Here is a 24,243-nt window from a genome sequence, read left to right as displayed (position 1 = left end):
GTCGCGTAGGTACTCCTCCAGCAATTCCCCGGGACGTTGGCGGCAACTGGTGAGGAGATGCCGCGTGTACACTTCGTTCACCGGCCTCACATATTGCCGCTTTAGGATCATGACCGCGTCTGCGTATGTGGTCACTTCCTCGATCTGCACGGAGATTCGATGCCTCACCCGGGCGTGGAGGAGGCTCAGCTTCTGTTCGTCGGTGACGGAGGGCGAGGAGGAGGCGGCGAGGTAGGCCTCGAAACAAAGATCCAGTGCGAAAAAATCCCTTTGGCTTCAGCTGCCCGTTGGTCGAGTTCCAGTCGGTCAGGTTTGAGGGCTGCTTCCATCGCGATGTTGTAGCTGATTAAATTGATGCGACCATCAATTCACTCGAGACAGAGAGTTGAAGTGAACAGAGGCTTTAATCAGCTAGAACAGTGCCTGCCTGCGACTGCTCTGCACTGAGAGCCGCCGGCAGGGCAGCAGCTCTATATACCTCCCCTCAGGGCACCAACATGATACAAAGTGGTGTAATACAATGCAATGGTCCATAGGTGGAGCCCACAAGGGCAACAACATAGTACAATGCAATACAGTGGTGAATGGCTGTCATGATACATTCACCACAGAGCTCTCCCACCAGGACCTCTCCCCTCAGTGAATATCCATTGGGCGTCGGCGTGACTTCACACCAGCGCAATTTACAAAACAAGAACCCACGCGCTCACCTCCGAAGGGGATATCGGAGGTGAGCGCTCAGGTCACCATCAGGCGCTATGTGTCACTGCCGCTCTGAACTTCTACGCGAGTGCCTCATTTCAGGACTGCATGGGTGACCTGTGTGTCATTTCTCAGTCTGCCGCACAAAGGTGCGTAAGGGAGCTCACGGATCCGTCATTTGCGAGGACCCACATGTACATCAACTTGGACTGGGACGGGGTGAGCCAGGACATCAGAGCCATGGGCTTCACCCACATAGCAGGCATGCCCGAGGTACAGGATGTCACCGACTGCATCTATGTGGCTCTGCATTCGCCATGGTGGCCTGGGACACCATTTGTGAACTGCAAGGGACACCACTCCCTCAATGTCTAGATCGTCTGTGGCCACACGATGCACATTGTACAGGTGTCTGCCTGTTTCCCGGGGACCATCCATGACGGTTACATCTTGGGACACTGGCAGACTCCAGCTATTTCTGAGGGAGACCAGTGGCTGGATGAATGGCTCCTCGGGGACAAAGACTACCCACTCAGGAGGTGGCTGTCGAGGCCAGTGGGGAGGCCACAAACACCCGCTGAGACTCAGTAGAAAGAGGCTCATGCATCAACGAGTGCAGTGGTCGAGCAGGTGACTATACTGCCCAAGATGTGGTTGCAGTGTCTGGGTCCGGTGGGGTTATATGAAGAGCTGACAAGGGTGGAGATGTTACTTTTGCAAGTACAAGATCAACGCTATCAAAGATAGTGGAGTTGTCATGATCGACAGCCATACCACTGCATGCAGTATAAACGGCAGAAGCTCTGCAACAGATCACCACGCTGGCTTTGGGATCACCTGTCAGCCCCACACGTTCTAACACCACAATGAACCACAGGAACAGGAGTAGACCATTCAGCCCTCAACCTATTCCACCATCTCTTTGGCACCTTCATGTCCAAGGCGCACATCACCCTAAATTGGAGAGTTCTGCCATTCCTCCAGTTGTTGTCACTGGGTTAATGTCCTGAAATGCCCTACCGAACACTGCTGTGGCAGCGCCATAATGAGAAAAAACTGCAGTGGTTCAAGGGGAAGACTCACATCCACCCTTAAAGTGGCAATGAGACAGGCAATCAATGCTGCCTCGACAGCACCACTCACGTCTCAAGAACAAACATTGAATGATATTGTGGAAGAAAATAAGTTTCCCTCCAAATAATTGTGTATGTTTACACAACAATCTTATCGCCTGCAAATACAATGACTTAAAATTAAAATCGCAATCAAATTTTTCATGCAAAATTGTTAAGTTGAAAGAAAAGTGATTTTCATTAATGACTTGGATGAGGGAGTTGAAGGGTGGGTCAGTAAATTTGCAGATGATACGAAGATTGGTGGAGTTGTGGATAGTAAGGAGGACTGTTGTCAGCTGCAAAGAGACATAGATAGGATGCAGAGCTGGGCTGAGAAGTGGCAGATGGAGTTTAACCCTGAAAAGTGTGAGGTTGTCCATTTTGGAAGGACAAATATGAATGCGGAATACAGGGTTAACGGTAGAGTTCTTGGCAATGTGGAGGAGCAGAGAGATCTTATGGTCTATGTTCATACATCTTTGAAAGTTGCCACTCAAGTAGATAGAGCTGTGAAGAAGGCCTATGGTGTGCTAGCGTTCATTAACAGAGAGATTGAATTTAAGAGCCGTGAGGTGATGATGCAGCTGTACAAAACTTTGGTAAGGCCACATTTGGAGTACTGTGTACAGTTCTGGTCACGTCGTTTTAGGAAGGATGTGGAAGCTTTGGAAAAGGTGCAAAGAAGATTTACCAGGATGTTACCTGGAATGGAGAGTAGGTCTTACGAGGAAAGGTTGAGGGTGCTAGGCCTTTTCTCATTAGAACGGAGAAGGATGAGGGGCGACTTGATGGAGGTTTATAAGATGATCAGGGGAATAGATAGAGTAGACAGTCAGAGACTTTTTCCCTGGGTGGAACAAACCATTACAAGGGGACATAAATTTAAGGTGAAAGGTGGAAGATATAGGAGGGATATCAGAGGTAGGTTCTTTACCCAGAGAGTAGTGGGGGCATGGAATGCACTGCCTGTGGAAGTAGTTGAGTCGGAAACATTAGGGACCTTCAAGCAGCTATTGGATAGGTACATGGATTACGGTAAAATGATATAGTGTAGATTTATTTGTTCTTAAGGGCAGCACGGTAGCATTGTGGATAGCACAATTGCTTCACAGCTCCAGGGTCCCAGGTTCGATTCCGGCTTGGGTCACTGTCTGTGCGGAGTCTGCACGTCCTCCCGGTGTCTGCGTGGGTTTCCTCCGGGTGCTCCGGTTTCCTCCCACAGTCCAAAGATGTGCAGGGTAGGTGGATTGGCCATGCTAAATTGCCCTTAGCCTCCAAAATTGCCCTTAGTGTTGGGTGGAGGTGTTGAGTTTGGGTAGGGTGCTCATTCCAAGAGCCAGTGCAGACTCAGGGGGCCGAATGGTCTCCTTCTGCACTGTAAATTCAATGATAATCTATGATTAATCTCGGACAAAGGTTAGGCACAACATCGTGGGCCGAAGGGCCTGTTCTGTGCTGTATTTTCTCTGTTCTCTGTTCAGCCTGGGTTTTGGGCTCAGGAACGGCACCCTCTGTTTCGAGACACTTTGCGCAAGGGTTTCCGTGAACCCAATGTACATTTTAAGGTGGCAGTCACGACAAGGGATCTGTGCTGTCTGTGAACAAGGTAAGCCACAGGGTGGTTTTTCAACCAATCATATTGAAGTGTCCTCATTGAGTTTCAGATACTGCAAAGCAGGAAGTAAAAAAACTGGAATCTTATTTGATTTGATTTGATTTATTATTGTCACATGTATTAATATACAGTGAAAAGTACTGTTTCTTGCATGCCGTACATAGGGAAGGAAGGAGAGACTGCAGAATATAATGTTGCAGTTCTAGCAAGGTGTAGAGAAAAGATCAACTTCATACGAGGTAGGTCCATTCAAAAGTCTGATGGCAGTGGGAAGAAGCTGTTCTTGAGTCGGTTGGTACGTGATCACAAACTTTGGTATCTTTTTCCTGATGGAAGAAGGTGGAAGAGAGTATGTCCGGGGTGCGTGGGGTCCTTAATTATGCTGGTTGCCTTTCCGAGGCAGCGGGAATTATAGATAGAGTCAATGGATGGGAGGCTGGTTTGCGTGATGGACTGGGCTACATTCACAAACTTTTGCAGTTTCCTGCGGTCTTGGGCACAGCAGGCTCCATACCAGGCTGTGATACAACCAGAAAGAATGCTTTCTGTGGTGCATCTGTAAAAGTTGGTGAGAGTTGTAGCTGACATGCCAAATTTTCTTCATCTTCTGAGAAAGTGGAGTCGTTGGTGGGCTTTCTTAACTATAGTGTCGGCATGGGGGGGATCAGGACAGGTTGTTGGTGATCTGTACACCTACAAACTTGAAGCTCTCGACCTATGCGATGGAATCGGGAAATGCGATTGGACAGAAAATCGTTTTTAACTTCAAAATCACGGCAGGCGCCGACTTCATGCCGAATCACAATTCTCCGGTGCCTTGACAGCGGCACCTGTGTGCCAGACCGCACGTACAGTAAACACCAGTGGCATATAATTGGCGTGCCTACTCCGGTATTCTCAGGGTCTCTGCAATTCTCTGTCTCCACTGGAGCGAATTCCCGACAGCGAGGTTTACTTGTGCTTTTAAAAATTGTGAAACAGGTGCCATGGCTGTCGAGGGAGAGAGAGGGAGGACGGAAAGTGTCCAACATCGCAATAGTTTGCTGACAGTTGTGCTACTGGCCGGGCGGCTTCTGCCAGGGCCGGGGGGAGTAGCCAGGGGTGGCCAGGAGGTCGGCTGTGAGGTCTGGGTGGACGGGTATGGAAGACCATTGCCACAGCCTGCAAGGCAGCAACGTAGCTGCGCCCACTACTGACTGCCCACTGTGAATTTAGGGCCTCAGGTCTGTGGTGATATACATCACTGTAAGTACACAAAGGGTTAATGTACATACACTACACCTAGCTAGACACTAGAGGGAATACCAGAGACATGACACACAGACAGTCAACCAATAGGTCAGGAAGATAGGACATGACCAATGGGCAGTCACAATACACACAAAGGTGACACTACCACAGGAGGGCATTACACCAACCCATATAAAAGGACACATCACACATGCTCAGTCTCTTTCCAGTGGAGACTCTCAGTGAGTACAGACACAGGGTTGATTGAACATCACTCCCACCATGTGGATTGTAGCAGACTGGTTAGTTAGTCTGAGTAGCTATAGAAGGATTAACAGTCGCGTTGAATCCAAGTAGGAGAATTGTTAATAGTTTAATAAACGTGTTAAAGCTATCTCCAAGTCTGAACCTTCCTTTGTCAGAGTGCACATCAAGGAAGCAGCTTATGCTACGTTGAGAGCATAACAAAACAAGGTTGAATGGATGTTCACCCAGGGCACTCCTCCTAGGTGCCCTCTGGCCAGTGTCATCCCATCAGCTGTATGGGCACGCTCCAGCACAACCAGTGCCATCTTGTTGGCTGGGATGGAGTGTGTGTGGGGGAGTGGAGTGTGTGTGTGCGGCTGGGATGAGTGTGTGTGGGGGAGTGTAATGTGTGTGTGCGGCTGGGATGAGTGTGTGTGGGGGAGTGTAATGTGTGTGTGCGGCTGGGATGAGTGTGTGTGTGGGGAGTGTAATGTGTGTGTGCGGCTGGGATGAGTGTGTGTGGGGAGTGTAATGTGTGTGTGCGGCTGGGATGAGTGTGTGTGGGGAGTGTAATGTGTGTGTGCGGCTGGGATGAGTGTGTGTGGGGAGTGTAATGTGTATGTGCGGCTGCAGCTTGTCAGCCTCCCGAGTGTCAATCACGGACCCGGCGAATCCTGCACCATTTCTCGTTGGAATCGATTGTGTTCCACGTGGCGTAGGTGCTAGCCCCTCCGCAGCCGCTGAAACCGTCCCGGTTCGGCGCCAGTTTTGCTGTTGTGGAAGTCCACGAATCCTGCCCCACCGTAAACACATCGGAAAAGCCATGGCCGTGGAAAGCCAGGAGACCCCGCTCCCGGTATCTACCCGGTTTACAATGCCTCACGAGATTCAATGCAATCTCGCGAGACGTTGCAATATAAACCCGCCCATAATGGGAGGGATCGCGTTTTAGCAAATCTGTGTATTGGAGCGAGGCAATAAGCCTCACTCTAATATGCAGATTCCCGAGGTACCTGAGGCTTTGGGATTCAAACCCTTCGTCTCTGAGACCCCAGGTAAGCACTGTTCAGCACAGGTCCCCACAAACAGGGACCAGATGGAACAGCACTCGTGGGGGGTCCCCCAGGGGATCGCTGGCCTTCAGCTGCATGCCCTTTGGGCAGGATGGTGCTCTGTCACGGCTGGTGCCAGCTGGGTAACCTGGCAGTGCCACCTGGGTGCCAGCCTGGCACTGCCAAGGCGACATTGTCAGCTGGCAGGGGCAGTGCTAAGTTGGCATTTTTTGCGCATGCATGATCGGGCTAAGGTTGCCTGGTGTTGGGGGGGGGGGAGGGGGCTGGGGGGGTGCTCGGGCTGGCAACCCTCCCATTTTGCACTCTGTCTGAGGGGGGGAGGTCGGGGTTGTTTTGGAGGCCTCGGAGATTTAAAAATGGCGTCCCGATCGCTCGTTACAATGTGGAGTTCCGGCGAGCAGAGCTCCGCTTTATAAAAACCGGTACCATCGGCCGCGCGGTCCCCATTCAGGCCCATGCCAGTGCCGGGAAACGCGCGGCTAAACACCTGATCGCTCGGGGACTTTGTTCCGATTTGGGAAGATCGCGTCAGGAGCGGAGAATCCCGCCATTACATTCAAATCATGCTCAAGAATGATAAAGATGATGAAATACGAAGGGGATTAAGAGAACGCGGTTAAAAAGCCAAACAGAAGAGGTAAAATAAAATTTGTTAACCCGGTAAATGTTAATTTTGTTCTCAGGGAAAGGGACTCTACATTTGTCAAACTAGTTAACCCGGGCAAGAGAGGACGTTCAGTGGTCAGTACCAGAGGCCTTGTGGGAAGGGAGAGTGGAACTCTGAGGTGTTGACTGTATCTGGCTGCAGAGGAACACATGCTGGATATAACAGGTAGGCAGAAAAGCACTGAAGCTCCTGGATGTAGCATGGTCATTCCTGGTCAAATTCAAAATATTGAACAATAATGAGACTGACAAATGCATGATAATATTTAAAGTGCCAGACCGCCTCCTGGGGGAAGAGTGGTCGCTCTTCTCCCGCCCCCCTCTGTTAAGACCAAAAGCGGACGGTTTGCAGATGTGCCTTGGCCGGGTTTCAGACCATACCCGATTCAATTCCACGACTTTGGTTGGGGGGGGGGGGCACAATTCCCCACTTTTTCACTGATATACTTAATTATAGGTTAAATAAGTCACACTGCTCGTACAACAAGGCTGAATTTCTTAAATTAGAACGTTATGTTAATTTAAGCACTTTTTCTGTTGAAGCAGGTTTTTTTGCCACGAATATCATTAATTAGGCAATGATAAACTGTGGCTTCAAATGGCGAAAGATGGCTAACTTGAATGACCTGGTTTGTTAATAAATAATGTTTTATTCACCTTTTGAAACACTAACTATATTAACATCCAATGGATGATCCATTAGGGTGGACACAATAGGCACTCCGGCAGGGAATAGCTTCGAGTCTAAATGTGCAATGTATTTAGTAAGAAAAGTTAGTTGAATAAGGGGACTGTCATTACACTCCACACTACGACACCTGTACATGTTACTTGCTAATAGGTTATGAACCTGGAAGTCTTATGAGGCCTTACAATGGTTGTCTGCTTTCACTGACTACTTTGTATAAGACTGTATGCTCATTCTGCAAAGCTCTTAGACAAGTAACGTAAGGCATGGTTAAAAGGTTTGTGTTAGAGCGTCTCATTGTTTTCGCACCCGCAGCTCTCCCTGTTTGCTTGGTCTTTGGAAATGACACAACAGACAATGATCTTAACATGTGGGTGCAAAACCAAAGACCCTTCAACCTTGGCACAATAGGCACCGTGAGTAACCTGTAATGACCCAAGGCTTTCATTGGAAGGCGAGCTTTGGTGAATTGTCGAGCTGTGATGGCATATTTGCAATGATGCACTTTCAGAGACATAGTGAACAAAATAGCGATTCATTGACAAGTCATGTAGAGCAGCAGCATGTTTGCAGCTGATTCTAGCATCCCTCTGTTTAAGAGAACTCCTCCCCATGGGGTGATTCCCCACTCCGAGTCCCGAATTGATCAGCCAAACCAGGTGACCCTTACTCTGCTGTGTTGCCCTTAATGGGTCAATCACCGCAAGATAATTGTCAGTCGCTTCTTGTAATCCTCAGAGCATTCATTAGCATTGAAAACATCCCACTGAAGATCGACAGAGTATTGGTTTACCCGTTGACTATGAGCCACATCCTTTCTTGATTCCTCCATGAGCGTTGGCTCTGGATTGTTTGAAGTGTGCTACTGCAACTGAAGGAGTGGCCACTGCATGGTGGCAGCGTTGGTGGTACCATCAACGTAATCAAGATTCAGCAGCAGATAAATGGCTGCTACCAGTTGATATGTTGGGCGGCACGGTAGCACAGTGGTTAGCTTCACAGTGTCAGGGACACAGGCTCGATTCCCGGCTTGGGTGACTGTCTGTGTGGAGTCTGCACATTCTCCCCGTGTCTGCGTGGGTTTCCTCCGGGCGCTCCAGTTTCCTCCCACGAGTCCCGAAAGACGTGCTTGTTGCTCTTAGTGTCCAAAAAGGTTAGGTGGGGTTACTGGGTTACGGGGATAAGGTGGAGGTGTGGGCTTGGGTAGGTTGCTCTTTCCAAGGGCTGATGCAGACTCGATGGGCCGAATGGCCTCCTTCTGCACGGTAAATTCTATGACTGCTTCAGTTGGCTTTGCAAAAATGATGAGTTATGGACTGGACAATCCACAAAAAAGCATAAGATATAAACCAAGTGTCAAAGGCGGAGGTTTTCACTTGTAGATGCGTTGAATTGCCAGGGTATGTCACCGCCACCCCCCCCCCCCCCCCCGCCACTATATGCAACGCCTAACTTTTCTTTGCATTGATTCCACATTCCAGAAATCTGATTTATAAAATGTAAACTCAAAAAGTAACTTGCATTTAGGTAGCCCCTTGCTTCCACCTTCAGTCACCATGCCCGAAGGAGGCATTGCTGACCATCGACTTCCATTGGATACATCCATGGTTATCCTCGGCAAAGTACTGCAGTTTGGCTGACCCGGAAACTCTGCTGCCCTTACTGTCTGCCATCAGGCACATTGGCCGAATTTACAGGCTGATAATCCATCTGTTTGGCCACATTACGAACGCACCTTTCACGACCATCAAGTTTTGAAGTGGGACTTGAAGCCGGAGTTTCTGACCCAGAGGTAGAGACCCTATCCACGGCACCACGCGGCCTCCACTGCCACTTTATTACCTCAGGCGTTTCCCAGGGGTGCAAGCAAACAAGATTTGGCACCGGGACAGACAAGGAGCATTCTATAGGAGGAAAGGGAGGCTGCGAGACGGTCAGGTTTAAGGAGGGAATTCAAGAATTTTGGGACGAGGTAACTGAAGGCAGGGCTGCCAATGGTGGGGTCGATGAAAATCCATGATTCTCAAAGGAGCAGGATTGGAGGAACGCAGAAAAACACTCTCCCTGCTTGCTGTGGTTGGATGGCTATGCCACAATGCTGGTGTGGTAGAGATCAGTAGCTTCGGTTGAATCTCCCCCAGATACACAATTGAACGACCAACTCCTCTTGGGAATCCTCTCACCACAATTGACAAGATTTTTTCAAATCTTCACCATGTTGTCGCAGGCTAGGCCAGCATTTATTGCTCATCGCTCATCGCCCTCGAGAAGGTGATGGCGAAGTGTCTTCTTGAACCGCTGCAGTCCGTGTGGTGGTAGGCACACCCACAGTGCTGTTAGGGAGCCTTGGGGAGGGGTGGGGGGGAACAAACAAAAGATTTGTGGAATAAATTTTGCTGATGGAGCAATGCTCACAGTGTGATTTTATCAACAGGGAAAATCTTTGTCACCTCAGCATAAAATTAACAACTTCTTAAACTAAGAAGCGTGCCTATGATTTTAAACTTGTTCCTTTTGCACTTTAAAGCTTTCAGTGAAAGCGACGGTGAACTTCCACTGAGTATTGTTCACCATTTGGAGGATATTACAAGTTGTTTCAAATCAATCTTATCAGAGGAAGTTTATCTTTTGGTGACAATATAAAACAACAACAGTTTGCATTTATATAGCACAATTAGTGCGGCAAAATGGCTCAAGTCACTTCACAGGGGCCTTGACATTTGCCACCAAGTTACATAGGTAATTATTAGATTAGGACAGAGGTAGATTTTAATTAGCCTTGTTAAGAAGGAGACCGGTGAGGATACCAAGACAAAGAGGTTTACGAAAGGAATCTCAGAGCACCTAGGCAGCTAAATGCTCGGCTGCCAATGTTGAAACTATTAAAATCGAGAATGTGCAATTACATCAGCTGCCCTTTTTAGATCATCGGTGCTGTAATTGACCCATATCAGCTGTAAGTCCAATGCAGCATTCGTACAAAGTATCTACAATCAGCATTTTCCCAACTGTATTACAGCACCACTTGCCCAACTGTTTTTGGCCATCTTAAATAGCAGTGTGTGGATGTGTACATGCATATGCATTTGTGTGCATATGTATGTGTGCAGAGGGGAGGGGGGGGGGGGGGCATGGGCACGGTGTTGGTTATCAGACCAAGATGAAAACTATATTGCTACTCATCCACCTTTCTGTCAATTTCAGGTCAATTTCTTAAGTTTTGAAGTCAGTCGACCAGTGATCTCTGTCAGCAGAAGCTGATTTGGAAGGAGGATCTGCCCTCATTCACAATACAGCAATCTCACAACATGATCAAATTGAATCTCAGAAGTGCTCCCAACCCCGGTGGGAGACAATCGGCAGAACTGTACACGGGAAAATTTGGGGACATTTCACTTGCTGTTCGATTTGAAGCTGGTCAGCACAGACTAAGGTAAGAAGTCTTCCAACACCAGGTCAAAGTCTAACAGGTTTGTTTCAAATCACTAGCTTTCGGAGCACTGCTCCTTCCTCAGGTGAATGAAGAGGTAGGTTCCACAAACATATATATTGTCGTGAGAATGTCGCTTTAAGAAATGTTTGGCTGCTCAGGTTACTGCAGTGATGTCAAAGTGTGGGTGGAGCTGAGCTCTGGTTCTGCTTTTTAGTTTCACTTTGAGAAAAAGCTTGGGTGTGTCAGGGTTTTTCAGTGTGTCACAGCTGAAGTCAGACAAAGCAGCTGTACTGTTGAGCTCTCTGCCATGAAGGACTATCTCTTGATCATTTGGTGAATTCAGAAATTTAAAGTTTTCAGCATTGAATGTAAACCCTGATGTGCTTCTGTTTAAAGGTTGTTAAGTCTTTTGGATGTTAAAAGGACAGCTTAAAGGATTACTTAGTGTTGTATTATTTGGGGGTTATCTTTAAATTGCTGGTTGCTAAGATGTTCACTGTTTGTTTTAAAAAGCCATGATGTGGAGATGCCGGCGTTGGACTGGGGTGAGCACAGTACGAAGTCTTACAACACCAGGTTAAAGTCCAACAGGTTTGTTTCGATGTCACTAGCTTTCGGAGCGCTGCTCCTTCCTCAGGTGAATGAACAGACCTGTTCATTCACCTGAGGAAAGAGCAGCGCTCCGAAAGCTAGTGACATCGAAACAAACCTGTTGGACTTTAACCTGGTGTTGTAAGACTTCGTACTGTGTTTTAAAAAGGTTAACTTGAGTTCATAGAATAAACATTGTTTTGCTTTAAAAAATACTTTTCATTTCTCCTGTACCACACCTGTAGAGTGGGCCGTGTGCTCCCCATACCACAATCTATTAAAAGTTGTGGGTCAGGTGAACTCCATGATACACTTTGGGGTTCTCTAAACCCTGGCCCATAACAATATAGACAAAGTCAAAGATGCAAGACGATACTTTGAATGTGAGCATTTGCAGGTAATTAAGTCTTTACAGATCCAGAGAGAGGGGTAATCCCAGGTTAAAGAGGTGTGAATTGCCTCAAACCAAGCGGAACCTACCTCTTCATTCATCTGAGGAAGGAGCTGTGCTCGAAAGTTAGTGATTTGAAACAAACCTGTTGGACTTTAACCTGGTGTTGTAAGACTTCTTACTGTGCTCACCCCATCCAACGCCGGCATCTCCACATTAAGGTCAAATAGACTTTGGGTGGACCGGAGTTAAATGTTCACTGATAATATATTTTTATGCCTCAATAGAAAGTGCAGTTTACTCGTCTTTACGCTGTACCTTTGAAGTGAGGATCTTTCCTCTTCAGTGCTTCAGATTTAACCTGCATTTGCCTCCAACTTTGTGTTCTCCTGATTCTGCGAGGGTGGTTTTGAGCCCGCATTAGCGATCAGCGAGAATGGCGACGCGGGCATCAAATATGGTGATAATCGGGAAACGCGACTCTCAATGGCGACATTGTGATTTTCCAGACCTCTCGCCGGCGGCATAGCGACAATTCCCCCCACGGAAGGTCAGGAACCTCATTTAAATACATTTGCATCTTATTAGCGAGCCCAGCCTCCGGGACAACCGCCCCCCACCCACCCCCCCACCCCCCACCCCACCCTTCGCAGAATATTCATCGGTCGCTGGTGTGTCGTCACAATGGCGGGATTTACAACAGCTCTATGGAAATGGGAATCTGGTGCCCTCACCTCCGAGGGGGATCTCGGAGGTGAGCACTCAGGTGGCCATCACTCTCCAGGGTGCCAGACGCATAGGGGGCACCGGAGAGGATGCGGGGGACCCAGATAAGTGCTCCTCGGGCCGGGCGGGGGCAGGGGTGGTGAGTTGTGTTCAGTCTCGGCATCTGGGGGGGATGGCCCCGCTGATTCTAGCGGCCCGCGGCGCCTCAAACGCGCCGGCGCAAATGGCGCTGATTCTCCGCACCTCAGAGAATTGCGCGCCGACTTCGGGGCGTCGTGGCGCGGTTGCGGCGATTCTCCGGCCCGCATGGGCCGAGCGGTCGCGCCGATACAACAGAGTCCCGCCGGCGCTGTTCACCCCTGATCACTGCCGGTGGGAACTCTGCGCGAAGGGTCGGGAGGCGGCCTGTGGGGGGGGGGGGCTCCATCCCCGGGGGGGGGGCCTCCGATGGGGTATGGCCCGCGAACGGGGCCCACCGATTGGCGGGCCGGTCTCTCCCCCCCGGGCCTACTTTCCTGCGTGGCCGGCCCGTGAATACCGACGCCATGTTGAGTCGGAGCCAGCACACTGAAGAAGTCCTCCGCGCATGCACAGGTTGGCGTGGCCCAACTGCAGCTGCGCAGGTTGGCGCGGCACCCATTTGGCACCGGGTAGGAAGGCTGGAGAAGCGTGAACCGCTCCAGCGCTGTTCGGTCATCCCCTTGCCCGTTTCGTGCTGTCGTGAAACGCGACGGCGTTCATGATGGCACGAACACTTTGTCTCCATTTTGGAGAATCGCCTCCGTCATGTTTGGAAGTGCAAGACCACTTGTTACGGAGACCGGGCTGTCAGGGATTAGTGTCCAAATGGCTGGCTGTTTAAGTTGGAAGACTCGTTTAATCTGCAGCCCATGAGAGCCGGGGGAATGAGCGTGTCCTCTAAGGATGAAGTTGGCTGTAAATTGCAGTCTTCACCTGAATCCGGTGAGCATCGCCTGGCTGGCACAAGGGGAAGCCAGTTGCCTAATCAACTCCCTGACCCTTCCTTGACGAGTCAATTGTGCCAATTTAGTCAGCATTGCAAAGAATGAGTGCGCCACTGATTGGTGCCCACCATTTAATTATCAGCCTTCTCACTAAGATCAAATGTCAGCCCAAGTTCAAAATTAGGTTCAGTGCCTTTTCTTGTCATCTTGGAACGTATATGTCAGTCCTGTGGGGACCATGAATTGAATTCAAGTTGAATTTTTTTTGGAGCAAGCAAGGACATCAAAAAAGCTTAGCCCCCAAGCATGGAACTGCAAAGCTAATACCCATGTCTCCGTAACAGAGAGGTGACACAGATATGGCCCCAAATGCAAGGGGTTATGCTAAAGTCGCTCATCAGTAACACCATTGATGACGGGCGGCAGCTACTTGTTCTCCCATGAGGTTCGAATGCAAGTCTACGCAAGAAACGCAAGTGGGCAGCACAGTAGCATTGTGGATAGCACAATTGCTTCACAGCTCCGGGGTCCCAGGTTCGATTCCGGCTTGGGTCACTGTCTATGAGGAGTCTGCACATCCTCCCCGTGTGTGCGTGGGTTTCCTCCGGGTGCTCCGGTTTCCTCCCACAGTCCAAAGATGTGCAGGTTAGGTGGATTGGCCAAGCTAAATTGCCCTTAAGTGTCCAAAATTGCCCTTAGTGTTGGGTGGGGTTACTGGGTTATGGGGATAGGGTGGAGGTGTGGACCTTGGGTGGGGTGCTCTTTCCAAGAGCCGGTGCAGACTCGATGGGCTGAATGGCCTCCTTCTGCACTGTAAATTCTATGAAAGTCCATTGAATGCATTCAACTGCCCTCACTCCTCACCCTTGGGGGAGCCACATGGGCCGCTTAGGCTCTCAAGGGTCAAAGCACTTCATTCAGCTGGAGTGGAGAGGGGCAACCGTGGTGAAAAGGTTGACAGGGGAGGGAACAAGGCTAAGTGGAAAGGTGCTCACATTGGGGAATGCGCAAGGGTGGATGTCCCAGATCCTGAGAGGGCTGTGGGTCAGTGCATTGTCAGGACTCCTCATCACTCACTTTGATCTTCTCTTGCTTTCAGTTTTTGATTCGGGAGAATCATGGAGCCAGTCGGGTTGGCAATTCCATTGATTGCAATCGAGCAGCAACAGCGATGTTGGCATGCTGCTGCACGTGGCCAGGATCAACACACGGCAGAGGAGAGGGAAGCAGGGCCCGTTGAATTTCTGGGAGTAGGACCACAGATGGGGGAGACACCACCGGCCACTAGTGCTCCCATGCTCCTGATGCCAGAGATCCGGTGCCGGAGAAGACTGTGTCTGTCCTGGGGGACTGTGGACCACCTGTGCCAGGTAATGCTACACGTGGCACCACATGGACTGGGGAGGTCACCCATTGCTTGTGGCCCTGAAAGTTACTGCCGCTCTGAACGTTTATGCTGGCGGCTCGATTCAGGACTGCATGGATGACCTGTGCAGCATTTCCCAGTCTGTCACGCACATGTGTATAAGGGAGGTCACAGACGCACAATTTGCAGTGGGCCACATGTACATCAACTTGGACCGGGTCCAGGTGAGCCAGTCCCTCCAATCCCCCACCCTCTGCCCCCCATCCCCCCTGACTAAACTTGGAATAAGTGCCGGGGAGGAGTTTAAAAAGAGCGTCTCACTGATTACAGAGTTTAAGTTTTCCCACAGCGAGCGAATCAGAGGCAAGCGCAGCTCTAATCACGTGGAAAAAAAAACACTTTGTTAAAGAGGCTGAATACATGGTGAGTTTTCCCGCCATCGGTGGGATTCTCCCCGGTGTCCTCTCCGGGGCCCGACACTTTGAAAAAATATGGGAAGATCCTGCCCTACAAGTTAGCACTTTTGTAGAAACTTTCGCGAGTTTTGCATTGATCACTGGGGAGATCTTAAAGGATCCAGTAGGTCAATTTACAAAAGAACCTTTTATATCTGATTGGATCTTCTAAGAAACCCAACTTCCACTTCAGTGTCTCGATGTTAATGATGAATACGCATAATCTGCACAATTTAAAATATAGATGGGCTTTGCAGTTTAATGGAATCTACCCTAATGTCTCTCCATTGTCCTTTATTATCCGTCGGCAACTCATTTGCCAGATATATTATCATGTGCTGTTTTTTTTTATCAAACTAGGAAAATGACTGGGGATAAAAAATTCCATGTGAAATCACTTAGCATGAATAGGACCATTCTGAAATGTTCTGCTGGTTGCATTCCCGGCGCCTGTGTTATTGTTTCTCATCTGTGAAATAAAGTAACAGGTACTTAACGTACCAAAAACAATTTGTACAGACATTATTTCACCAATTCAAACTGAGCACGCCTCACTGAGGACTCCTTTATCTAACTGTGGCTAATACATTTTCCTGCTGTGCTCTGATAACTTCATTTTACAGTTGAAAAGATCACCTGCAGCATGCAGAGCTGGGAAATGGGACTCTGGTAATTTTGGATCATGGAATGAGCTTAGGTGTAATGCAGAAGGAATAATCAGGAAGCAATGAGAATTAAATAGCAGTGCTGGTTTAACTTTGTGTGCACACCCTTAATAAATATCCGTAATTATGAATTCAGTTTTAAAGCCATTTAGTCTTTTCAGCTGTGGAAGTCTTTTGTTATTATAATCTTAGGTAAATGATTGCAGACAATTTAGAGTTAGATTGTGCCACCGATAAATTAAATTGATGTGCCTTCTAAGTATAAGGCACAAATGCTGCGCAAATTGAGCTTTCAGTTAGTGATGTATGGCCTCCCCAAACCAAGCCCTAATTCTCCTGCTCCGAAACTGGCACTTTAGTTTCTCCAATGTTCACCTTTAAATGTTAATCTCTTATCTTAAAATCTTAACCGAACCCCCGCCACCGTCTTTGCATAGAACGTTCTGATATTGTAGTGTAAATCTTCAGTTTATGGTTGTCACCGTTCCCAACGTGAGTTAAGCAGATGGAAAATCTTTTTCTGGTCCCCATTCGAACTAGAAACTCATTTGAGTTGAGTACAATGCAACGCAATGACATTAAGTTTGAATTTAGTTCAAGGTGGGCGAGGTGAGAGTTAGGCTTCATCGACGAACTCCCCCAGGGAGGTACAGTGAAACGACAAACTTGCAAGACCACTAGATGTCTCAAAGCGCTCGAAAACCAATGACATGTCGGAAACACAGCAGCCAGTTTGCACACAAGCCAAATCCCAAATCAATGTTGATTTGGGTTTAAATATTGGCCGAGACACAGGAATAATACCCCTCCTCTTTGTCAAGAATAATACCATGAGATCTTCCACATCCACCCGAGCAGGTAGATCATCTCATCCAGGAGAGAACAAGCAGGGTTTTCCGCAGATTGGGGGAGACTGCGCTGAACTTGAACAATGGCGGTCAGGAGCCGATTCTGCCATTCTGACCCCATTTCCGGTGCCCCCAATTTTCGCCAGGGTTGGATACGGGCATGGGCTGCTGTGGGTCGCAAACCCGTAACTTGCACTCCCAAACTGGTGCGCTGCATTCCAGAGATAGACATCCTCTCGCCACCCCACCGACAGTCCCCCCACACACATTTTTTCATGGCCTACGGCTAGCTTTTCAAAGAGTTGTGGTTCACAACCCCTCGGAGGAGACATGACCCATGATGAGAGGACATTTTCAAAGGTAGGTTCAAAAGGTCTTAGCCGAGCCCTTTGCCAACCTATTGCCCACCTCAATGGCCTCTCGTTCCCTCTATGTCAACATATGCTCCTCAACGAAGGAGAGCCCAGACACCCATTAGTCTGTTGAAACAGCTTCACTGCAGGGAAAACATTGCTTGATTAATAGCACTTTCTCTGGGATTAATTCTGTAATTTCCCCAATGTTTATAAAGTGGTGTCAAGTGCTTGTGTTTATTGCTATTGATATTTGAAAAGTGTGCATGCTTGACACTCGCATTTGGCTATAGTAAAAGCACTTTTTAAAAGAAAATAGAAATTTATGAATGAATGATTTTTTAAAAAGCTTTTCCGTACATGCTGTTGTGACAATAGGTCTCATTGGTTCTGTATGGAATGTATGTTGGGTGAATGGGCATGGAAGTGCCATTGGTTGGCATGAGGGGTATGGGGTGGGACATTCTTCTTTTAACTGAGCCACAGTCGTCATAGCTGATTCTGCACATTGACAGGAAGATTCATAAAGGAATGCAGAACGTGGAAACAAAGAGGCAGATTTTCAACTTAGTCTACCAGGTGCAAAAGTGACATTGACGATTGGCTGCCCGGTATATGGCCAATCTGTAAATAGGACAGGTCTGCAGCGTCAGTTCAATGCCCTGGTGGCAATTTGAAACTCTACCACATGCTCTTTAAAGTTGAAGGTTCAGACACTTCGCTAAAGTACCAGTTATTATGGATTAAGCCATACATGGTTCAAGCTTGCTTAGTATTGCCAGCACAACCCAAGGTGAGAATTGTACCTTAAGGTTCAGGTCGGGGGGTAACCCGGAAGCACATTCTCGGTATGAGTGAGGTAGCTGGAATTCTCAGGTTGATGCGATTCCCTGTTTTCACCGGCAGCACACCCCGCCCGCGGGTTTCCCGGTGGCATGGGGTGGCTTCAATGGGAAATCCCATTGACCAGTGGCGGGTGTAGCGTTTCCGGCCTCCAGCGAATGGCGCGTTGCCGAGAAACCTGCAGCTGGGGATTCGGGAGAATCCAGCCCGCACGGTGTCTTAAATCCTTTCAGCAGTTGGCTTATATCTTCAAGTATATTTATTTATATCATTCAAGATAACCCTTTCGCTGGGCATATGTTAAATTCACACGTCTTTGTGAAAGCATGTTTATCAAATTACTTTCATTTTTCCTCAATCACACAACATAGAATCATAACCAGAGAGTACGGTTGAGGACTCAGCGTCTGTACTCGTTGGAGTTTAGAAGGATGGGGGGGGGATCCTATTGAATCTTACAGGATACTGAGAGGCCTGGATAGAGTGGACGTGGAAAAGATGTCTCCACTCGAGCTAGAAACCGAGGGCACAGCCTCAGACTGAAGAGAGGATGATTTAAAACGGAGATGAGGAGGAATTTCTTCAGCCAGAGGGTGGTGAATCTGTGGCCCTCATTGCCGCAGAAGGCTGTGGAGGCCACGTTACTCAGTGCCTTTAAGACAGAGATAGATAGGTTCTTGATTAATAAGGGGATCAGGGGTTATGGGGAGAAGGCAGGGGAATGAGAGTGAGGAAAATATCAGCCATGATTGAATGGCGGAGCAGACTTGATGGGCCGAGTGGCCTAATTCTGCTCCTGTGTCTTATGGTCTTATGGCCTTACAGAAGTTACTGTGAAAAGCCCCTGGTCGCCACATTCCGGCGCCTGTTCGGGGAGGCTGGGACTGGAATTGAACCCACGCTGCTGGTCTTGTTCTGCATTACAAGCCAGCTGTCTTCGCCCACTGTGCTAAACCAGCCCCGCCCCATGCAGCAATGGGGAGAACGTGCAGACTCCACACAGACAGTCACCCAAGCCGGGAATCTAACCTGGGACAATGGAGCTGTGAAGCGACAGTGCTAACCAGTATGCTACCGTGTTAGCCCAATAGGGATAGGGTGGAGATGTGGGTTTGGGAGGGTTGCTCCTTCAGAGGGTCGGTGCAGACTCGATGGGCTGAATGGCCCCCTTCTGCACTGTTGCGATTCTATGATTAATAAATCGGATTGGCTTTCCCAATAATCAACAACAGTTTCATGGTCACTGTGAATGAGGCTAGCTTTTAATTCCAGATCGTATTAATTGAATTTTAATTCCGCAATGCCGTGGTGGGATTTGAACCCCTGTCCCCAGAGCATTACGCTGGGCCTCTGGATTACCACCATGTCATCGTCTACCCTCTCCCTCCTTGCCCTGCTCCACTTCCACTCAGCCTATCAATTACCCAGAGGATTCTAGGCTTTAGAAATCATAACCACTGGAGCCACATTCATTTCCCTTGAACCTGCCCCATTTAACCTGATGGTCATGTCTGGTAAATGAAAGTTCCAAGGCGAACCGGTGCCAACATGGTCCAGGGCGGACTGGCACCAGATGCCAATTCACAGGCAAACTGGGCACATCCCAGTTCCTCTGAGACTCCCTCCATTCACGCTCCATTCCTGGTGGAATGTCCCGATCAGGCAATGCCTCAATTTTAGAATTCCCGCACTCATTTTCAAATCTTTCCATGGTCTCGCCCCTCCCTATCCCTGTGACCTCCGCCAGCCCCAACAAGCTCGGAGATCTCTGACAATTCTGACCTCTATGTGCATCCAAACCTTTTGGCATTTTTCGGGGGGGGGGGTTACTTTGATGAAAGGGCGAAAAAAAATGCCAAGTGGGTAGCGCTGTGCTGGCAGGGCACGCCTGTTTGAAAGTTTGTTTTTAACAGGCAATGTTAGCCCCAGTCGCTGATTACCATGACCTCAACTTGCCTGTCGGTGCTAAAATAAAAAGACACCTGCAGGTTTATCACTCAAGCATTGATGAGACACAATTTTCATGGAGGGTTATATCATTACTCCCTGGCACTACTTAAAGCTAGCATGGCATGCGCCTCTTAAAAGCAATGTGCATTGTGCCCCCTGAGGTGCTGCGTATCATTGGAAATCGGGCAGTGCAACAGGCAGCTCAGCCGCCTGGGATGCCCACTGACGAGAAGCCTGAGCGAATTGGGTCTCATACTCTCTGCAGTTTCGAAGAAGGAGAGGTGACCTCAGTGACGGGGCTCGACCAGGTAGAGAGTGAGAGGACACTTCCCCCGGCTGGACGATCACAAGACGCGGCCTCAGGATCGGGGGTTCAATATGTGGAGATTGGCAGAAATTTCATTTGGGGGAGGAGGGGGGAGGGGGGGGCTAGTGATTCTATCTAAGCCGGCGGGCTGCAGTAAATGAAAGCTCATTTAAAGCTCAGATGGTTGGATACTTTGATTCAGCAGAAAATGACGGGACGTGAGGAGTGGGCAGGAAGGTGGAGTTGCGGCACAAGTTCAGTCATCATCGTATTAGACGGTGAAGCAGGTCTGAGGGGCCATATGGTTTACTCCTGCCTCTGTTTCTTATATTTATCTGTCCTTAAGTGTAAATTTATAAAGAGATATTGATTGGTTAAGTGAAGGCCCATAACTGCGGCAAATGGGTATCAACGTAGGCAAATATGAGAACATCCACTTTGGGCATAAAAAGGATGGAGCCCCCGGGGTTAGCGGAGGGGGTGGGGGGGGTGATCCTGGGATGGGCCGCGCAGCCAAGGTGCCCCCCCCCCCACGGGACCGGAGTGTCCAGGCACGTCATTGCCATTCCCACCCAGCCAGCCCTGCCATTGGCAAGTCCGGCAGCCCACGGTGACGGCTCTGCATGTTCTCCCGCCTCTCTCTCCGCCATCAGCCATGGCGCCTCTTCCCCGATTTTTGAAAGGACAAGGGAAACACACTGTTTCTCCATTTCTGAGACTAAGTGCTGACGGCGGCGTGGGAACACTGGAAAAACGACACAACAGCTGCACCGATTCAGCAACTTTGAACGGGCTAATGGGCGAGCACCATTGCCACCTGGAACTCAACCGGTTCCATGCAAAACAGCGCCGGATTCGCCGGATCTGCCGGGTCCGTGTTTGGTGCAGGTGAGGGTCACAGGCCGCAGCCACACTTCAACGATCCATTCCCCTCACACACACCATCCCAGTCAGCAAGATGGCTGGAAGGAGAGCAGCACTAGGGACGCTGAGCTGGAGATCCTCCTGGACACTGTGGAGGAGTGAAGGATGACTCTGTACCCTGGCCTGGGAGAAAGGCCGTTTGCCGTGCCTGGGTGCAGGTGGCTGAGGCAGTCAGCGCCAGGGGCAACGTCGTCCGGACTGGCATGTAGTGCCGGAAGAAACTGCATGACCTCCTCAGGGCGGCCAGGGTGAGTAGGCAGCGGTGTGCCCCTGGCACTAACCCTGCCGCCCCACACCCACAACCCGGCCCCTCACCCCCAGGGCATGGCCGAACCCCCACCCTGCCCCACATGCCAGCACCCATGCCAGCCACAATGTCCGGATGCCCTGGCCACCGATGCCATCATCTACCCAACCCCTGGTCTGCATGCGTCGGAAAGTCTAGCGGGAGAAGACCGGAGGGGGAGCACCAGACCTGTAGCCCCCTCACCATCCTGGGCAGCCCAGAGGAAAAGGAGGTCACCGAGGTGGAGGTCAGTGCCAGGCGAGCACGTCAGACCCTGCTTAATTGCGGATCCCCCACCCCCCCTCATCCGCCTCAGCCCACACCCCCCTCATCCGCCTCAGCCCACACCCCCCTCATCCCTCTCATCCCACACCCCGCTCACCCCCCTCAGCCCACACCCCGCTCACCCCCTCAGCCCACACCCCGCTCACCCCCTCAGCCCACACCCCGCTCCTATCCCTCAGCCCACACCCTGCTCACCCCCCTCAGCCCACACCCTGCTCACCCCTCTCAGCCCACACCCCGCTCACCCCCTCAGCCCACACCCTGCTCACCACCCTCAGCCCACACCCTGCTCACCCCCCTCAGCCCACACCCTGCTCACCCCCCTCAGCCCACACCCTGCTCACCCCCCTCAGCCCACACCCCGCTCATCCCTCTCATCCCACACCCCGCTCACCCCCCTCAGCCCACACCCCCCTCATCCCCCTCAGCCCACACCCCGCTCACCTCCCCTCAGCCCACACCCCGCTCACCCCCTCAACCCACACCCTGCTCACCCCCCTCAGCCCACACCCCGCTCACCCCCCTCAGCCCACACCCCGCTCACCCCCCTCAGCCCACACCCCGCTAATGCCCCTCAGCCCACACCCTGCTCATATCCCTCAGCCCACACCCCGCTCACCCCCCTCAGGCGACACCCCGCTCATACCCCTCAGCCCACACCCCGCTCACCCCCCTCAGCCCACACCCCGCTCATCCCCTTATCCCCTTCATCCTTATCTCACCGACGCCCCCCTCAGCCCGCCCTCTAACCATACATGTCGTCTTGTGTCTTACGGGACCTGCTGGAGATGGGGCCTGTCCATCCCAAGACCCCGCCCCCAGCCGGTGCCAGAGCCGGTGCCCCCCAGACGGCCAAGTACCGACGGGGTGAGTGGTCCGAACCCCAGCCCTCCGCCCGAGACTCAGGACACGCCGGAGCTCGGGTCGGAGGAGGACACCGACTTTCCGTCGCTGCTGTCTCCAACACCCTCCAGCACCCCAGAGATTAACACCTCAGTTGGGCACATTGGTGAAGGGGCTCCTGGGACACTCGGAACTGCATGACCTCCACAGTCGGTCCGGTCCAGCAGGTGGAGGTAGGAGTTGCCGAGGGGCCGGATGGTCGGAGGGCAGGCTGGTCCCAGGAACCAGCTGCCGGGCAGACGGGTCCCGGGCTCCTGGAACATCCAGTCCCAGCCAGAGTGCAGGAGCAGTCAGTGGGCCGGGGGCTAGAGGAGGGGATGCCGGCCGGCTTCCAGCACCTGCGGGCACAAGTGGAGAAGTCCATCCGCATGCAGGAGCAGGGTGTGACGCTAGTCAAGCGTGCTACCCAGGCCGACACCGCAAGGGTGGGGTCCGCGGTGGAGGCTATGAGGGCGACGGTGTTGGACATGGGTCAGAGTTTCCAGGGCCTAGAGCATTCTGTGCAGGTGGGGGGGGGGGGGGCGAGGCCCAGGACAGGGCTGCCCTCTCGCAGACAGCCATGTGCCAGAGCCACCTGGAAATTGCAGCGGCGCTCCTCAGCGTGGCCCAGTCACAGCAGGCCATGGCTGAGAACGTTGGTGGCATTATCCAGGCACTGGCCAGCATTGCGCAGACACTGGGCGAGGTGGCCCAGTCCCAGAGGGAGGTGGCCCAGTCCCAGAGGGAGGTGGCCCAGTCCCAGAGGGAGGTGGCCCAGTCCCAGAGGGAGGTGGCCCAGTCCCAGAGGGAGGTGGCCCAGTCCCAGAGGGAGGTGGCCCAGTCCCAGAGGGAGGTGGCCCATTCCCAGAGGGAGGTGGTCCAGTCCCAGGCTGATATGGCACAGACTCTCAGGGTGGTGGCATAGTCGCAGTGTGATGAGGTACAGTCCCGGACGGAGATGGCCCACTCCCTGTGCTCCATGGCCGCGAACTTGCAGACCCTGGTCGAGACCAGAGCAGGCCTCCAGGACTGGCAGCACCGGGTGGCGGGGGAACATGGAGCACCGGAGCTCATTGCAGTGCGGGTTGTCATCATCCTCCATCCCATGGACCAGACCCGCTGTTACTGCAAACACAGGGCACCCAGCTCATTGCGGCGCAGGTATGTATAACGGAGGGGATGTGCATGCGGACGGTTTGGTGGTGAGGGAGGTGAGGGGGTGTAGGTCTGGGATGAGATGTCCGTGCCCCTGGCCAGCAACCCCTTCCTCCTAGTCGGTGAACCATGCCGCAATGAGGGGGTCCCATGCTCGATGGCCCTGGCGATGGCCTCGTGTGGCCTCCCGTGCCTGCCTGGGCCCCATGTCCTGCTCATCGTCCCACTCCCTGCATCCTCCATGTCGGACGAGGCCTGCCCTTCCCCCGCATCCTCCTCCTTCAGCACATCGCCCCTCTGCTGGCCTATATTGTGGAGGATGCAGCAGGCCACCACGATACGGGCGACCCTCCTGGCCTCGTACTGGAGGGCCCCTCCAGAGCGGTCCAAGGCACCTGAAGAGCATCCCCTGGTCGCTGTATGGGCATCGTTGTCTCGGGTCTCCACTTCGGTCTGTGGCTCCGGACAGGTGTTATCAGGTAC

The 24,243-nt window shown here is 51.2% G+C and overlaps 1 long non-coding RNA gene across 1 annotated transcript; it reads left to right on the top strand.

Annotated features, from left to right (window-relative positions):
- The first annotated feature begins 10,587 nt into the window (after nucleotides 1-10,587).
- On the top strand, nucleotides 10,588-15,772 carry LOC140385977 (uncharacterized). The gene is made up of 2 exons (XR_011933498.1): nucleotides 10,588-10,768; nucleotides 14,541-15,772. It is a non-coding gene; the product is annotated as an uncharacterized lncRNA (long non-coding RNA).
- Nucleotides 15,773-24,243: the final 8,471 nt, after the last annotated feature.

This window comes from Scyliorhinus torazame, chromosome 11 (genome assembly GCF_047496885.1).
Source record: "Scyliorhinus torazame isolate Kashiwa2021f chromosome 11, sScyTor2.1, whole genome shotgun sequence".
Classification (NCBI taxonomy): domain Eukaryota; kingdom Metazoa; phylum Chordata; class Chondrichthyes; order Carcharhiniformes; family Scyliorhinidae; genus Scyliorhinus; species Scyliorhinus torazame.
This window is presented reverse-complemented; position numbering and strand designations above follow the sequence as displayed.